This window comes from Meles meles, chromosome 2 (assembly GCF_922984935.1).
Source record: "Meles meles chromosome 2, mMelMel3.1 paternal haplotype, whole genome shotgun sequence".
Classification (NCBI taxonomy): Eukaryota; Metazoa; Chordata; class Mammalia; order Carnivora; family Mustelidae; genus Meles; species Meles meles.
Window position 1 is genome coordinate 19460754 of NC_060067.1, and position 5207 is coordinate 19465960.

Here is a 5207-nt window from a genome sequence, read left to right on the forward strand (position 1 = left end):
CTGGCAAAAGCTGGAAGAACAAAAGACAAAAAGCCTGATAGTATTTGAGTTGGCTGTTGATGATAGCTTAAAGGAAAGTGAGTACAATGTTATTGGAAGCTGGAGACCAGGAAAAACTTGTGTAGTTGCAGTTGCCTGCATAAATGTGGAAAATAGAAAATATAACTAATGAACAGAATACCTAGCTAAGAAAATTTCCGGGCAGAGTGAAAAAGTTACTTCTTGGCTTCTTTGCATTACTTATTGTAAAGTTCAAGGGTAAAAAGATAAACTTAGAAGGAATACAAATGAGCAAGTATTTGTTGAATTTGAAAATAAACTTGTTCCCCATTCCCAGATCTCCTGATGGAAGCAATACTAAATTAATTCATGGTCAAATTACCAATTTTAGATCTGTAAAATGGGGTTAGCATGTCTGGAAATGAATTACATGTTATTTATACATATATGTATCTATATCATTTATATATATGTGTGTGTGTGTGTGTGTATCCTCTCTGTCACACACACACACACACACAAATGTTAACTCATTTAATATCTAAAATAATCCTATGAAGTAAAGATTATTATTAGTCTCATTTTAAAATTGAGGAAACTGATACATAGAAAATTTACACACATAGTAAATTAATCATTTTACTCAAAGTCACAGTGGATAAGTAGGGAATCCAGGCAGTTTAATTTCATCTATACTCTCAACCATTACAGTATGATACATATAAAGCGAATCTTTATATTGAATCAGAAGGTGCTAAGTAAACATACTAGACTGAACTACATTTTTAATCCTTAAAAATGGCAATTTTGTGTTTCAGTCAATAACAGCTGAGGTATCATTTGAGCAAGAAGAAGAGTAAATAACTTCATTTTCTGTGAATGAGAAGTCACAGTGAGAATAAGAAGAAAATACACGAGCTATAGGATAGTAGATTCTCTAATGCCCAGTGACAGTTGTGCCTTCAAAGGGTGATGGGAAGAGTGATTCTTAGTGTCTGGACTTTCTAATTAATTTAATGATCCCTGAATGGGCAATGAGAGGAGGCAGCATGGATCATAATAGATATGTAAATGCAGCCACAAGGATTCAGCCTACTGCAGAGGCAAAGACTCCTGTCATGCTTTACAATTAGAGACACATCCTTAGTCAGCTAGTCTGGGAACTGATTGATGAACTGGAAGCAAATCCCTAAACAGGTAGCTATTTCTTGGTAAGATGTTCTTAGTTCAGCAGGAGATAACAGCACCAAAAGCATTCAACTTTGTATTTTTTGGTTGACAACACAGTTTTTCATTTTACTTGGATTTTGACATGGGATACATATATTTTTTCAGATGTTAGGCAGAGAACACTTCCTGCTCTCTCCCCTGAGATAAATAACTTACCTGGAAACTATATTCTAATGGAGGGAAAGTTTGGGTGTCTGTCCTTCTGGAATCACCTTCTGGCTTTCTCATTTTTTGGAACAATGTGACCTTGGTCAAAACTCCTATTTTCTAGCAATAATCGCGCCTCGGATAAACCTCATTGGCTACGATACTGCCACTGCGCAAAGCTTGAAACTCCTATTTTCTATGTGTTAGTGTTCTCAGTTAAATTTGTTTACTTGATTTTGAACTACCATGTAACTGATCATGTGATTAGGTGATAGAGATATGTCATTGACTTTGATATTGTCCCTGCACTTGAGGAGAATTAATAGGGGACCAAGAAAATCTAAACAGATTTTCAGCCTCTATGTTTCAAAAAAAAGTCTCAAAAAATATATGAAATAACAAAAAAGATTTTTTTTGAAAACATGTAACTGTCATGGTATTATGAAAAATGAAGTGTGGCTATAGTAATAATAATATTTATTGAGCACCTACTCTGGATAAGCTCCTAGAAGGTCTCATCTTGGCTTTAAAGTGCCATTTGCTGCAAACTTTTCTCTATATAGCGGCATCTATCATTTTTCCATGGACCCCATGTTATTAGCCAAAATTCTCAGAGATAATACTGCTATGGAACAAGAGGCATAGGTGGAATTTAGAATTATTAACATAGCATAAATAATTAATGTTTACTCTGATGAGAATAAAGTGAGGAAATGGATTTTGCATAAGAGATTTAGAGTAAACTTTGTTAGTGTGATGAGAAAGATGAATTAGGCAAAATATATAGTTATATATTTATATGCTATTAGAATAAATGCCTACATATGTACCTTATTAATGTATTTGTAGATTGAAAATGTGTTCATATTTTATTTTAGGTTTCAATCTATTTGTAATCAAGATGTTTAAGAGATTTTATTACACAAGCTCAAATATATCTGATTCAACATTTAAAAATAATAATAATAATAATAAAAAGATTGAGGGAAACCAAGGAAAAAACCAGAATCTCAAAGACAAGCAAGGAAATTCAGCTTGTAAATAGAATAGAGAAAAACAATATGTGCCAAAGGCATATAAAGGAGTAAAGGAGATTGACTCAGAAAATGAGTCCAGTGTTTAAGGAGCATGAAATGAAAAACAATATACAGTATGCTGTTGTAATGTTTTAAAGCATTATGGATTTTATATTGGTGTTCATGGCACTATCTAATCTGTCTAGAAACTTATTTTGACATTGTCTTGTACTCAGAATGCACAGCAAAGATTTTTCTACCTCAAGTCGTCAGAATCAGGCTCAGAAATAGACGTCATGTTTTATCAGATCTAAGCTATGATGAAGTTTTTGGGTGATGTGTAATGGGAGCTAAACAATTGTGAATTTCATTCATCAGAAAACAAAACATAGACATGTTTGTGCAAAATATATTCATTGCCACATGCTTAGTTGGAATGTCTCAGTTGACTTTCTGAGATTTAGGATGCAATAAAAGTGAATTAGTGATGACATCTCGCACCTTCCTAAGTTAAACATAACTCTCTATAAGCCTTTTTTAAGAGTGAAAACTATTTATTCATCAACGTTTTTGTGTGTGTGTGTGATAAATTTAATGATAGCCAACTACTGCCTACCATTTGCCAGTTTCATTTTAGGGGGAAGGTGGTTAAGAAATCCTGGAAATTTATTCTGAATATCTTTTGCTGCATTTAAAAAAATGGGACCAGCTCATTATAAAGCCTCATTTAACATTGTGAGAGCCAAAAAACTTACTTTACATTCTTTGAAAACATAATTTAATTCAGCTTCAGTTTTATGGATTTATCTGTAATGAGACTCTACCAATTAATTATAATATAAATAATTCAATTTAAAAATTACTATCAAGCTTTTGTGGTATAATTCTACAAAAAGCAAATTAATGCATTTTAGACCAAAGTTATCACTATTTATTTGTTTATTCTAAAAGTGGTTATACTGATGGCTTTCTAAGGATAGAAATATCAAGGAAGAAAAAAATATTTTATCTTATAAAAAATGGGCTAATCCTCAGTGATACTTCTATCTGTTAAATGGCTTCTGAGATATTATATGTTTGTATATAAAATAGTTTATGTTCAAACTTGATGTTAGTTAGAATGATATATATTTTAAATGGTAACACATTGTAAAGTTAAATAGATTTTTCCCCACATATATAGCCTCATGCTCAAACTTGTCTACAAAAATTGTGTGCCTCAGTTTTCATGGTTCAAAGTGAAAGGCACAGATTTTTTTAAGTGTGAACCAATATTGGCAATAAATATATATTGTGGTTTTACAATGTAGTAAAAAGACTTACATTTCCAAAAATGTACTAATAATTATTATGCATTCAGAAACCAAGATATTGATCTTTTGATCAATTTTAAGTCTATTATTCAGAATAATTTATAAATAAATATTCAAAATAACCAGTGGTCTCTCAATAAGGGCTTAGTAACCTTAATTCTACTTATTGAGATTTTATTATCTTATTGTCTTTAAGGGAGGCAAGACAAAATGCTCAAAAGTATATGGGATCTGGGCAATGTATACATTGGAATGAGATGTTAGAGTTCTTGTCTTGGTTCTTGATCTTTCACACATTGACTGGGAACTCATAGACAAATTATGACTACCTTCTTATTTATATCGACCTGACATGTCACAAAAGTATAAATAATAAAATAATACATATGAAATACCTTTTAAATGGGCAAAGATTAAAGGTATGAAAATGCAATGGAATATGACTAACACTCTATCAAAAGATTTCACTTTTTGACTGGCATTTCCTGAATTATTGAACAGAAATTTGGGAATATTTGATTGCATAGCTGTAACCAGTGTAAGAAGGCAATTTTTTGTTGCAATCTCTGTGCCCTTCTACAGATCCATGTTCCCCTTCTTCCAATGTGATTTCATTCAGTGCAACAAATTCAAACATAATCTTCATGCTGGTGATGCTCTAATTTATATCTTCAGGCCAAATCTCTCAATTTGACCCTCAAATTGGTGTCTTCAGGCCATACCTGTCCACTTCCCATTCTCTTACACATTTTATTTTTTTTCACATTTTAATTTTTTCATGAAACTTACAAAACTCATAGTTATTGTATTTTTGTGTATTTGTTTTTGTTTTGATCTACCTCACGGTAATATAAATACTTTGAGCTAACTTGGTTCATAATAAGCAATCACTGTCAGTATAGACTTTTCAGAGTTACCAAGGCAAAAACTCTTCTGTTTCTCTTACACACTTCTGTCCTCCAAATCCTTCACTCACGGAGTATTATTCTCTATGTGAATACATAATACCAACAACCAGCCACATAATTACATTGGTTAGAAATCTAGGCCCTTGCCTTTCCCTCTCTTCTCATATCCCAGTCCATCAACAAGTCTACCAATTTCATCTTCAGGATGTTTCCTACAGAGCACTACTATTTCCTTATTCTAAGAAACTGTCATCTTTCACCTCGGTTATGTCAGTTTTCTAACTTGCCTCATTTACCCCTACCCTTACTAAAATTCATCAGTACAATATCAAGAGTGATTTTTATTAAACATAAATCTAATCATGTTATCCCATGTGTAAACATCTTCAATATTTTGCAATGCACTAAGAATAAAAATATTCCAAAATAATAATGATAATCTACAAAATCCCGTTTGTTGTGTGAATACTCATTCTCCTTCCATCCCTTACTGTTGTTCTCTTTCTTGAGGACTGGGCCCAATCAAGCTGGACTTTTCTCCATGTCTGGGATATGCCATTCTCTGTTCTGCATGCATCTTTCCTTCTACCTGG

General features: G+C 32.5%; 1 pseudogene; it reads right to left on the reverse strand.

The window, feature by feature from the left end:
* Window positions 1-1439: 1439 nt before the first annotated feature.
* LOC123937719 lies at window positions 1440-1558 on the reverse strand (annotated as a pseudogene).
* Between the last annotated feature and the right edge of the window lie 3649 nt (window positions 1559-5207).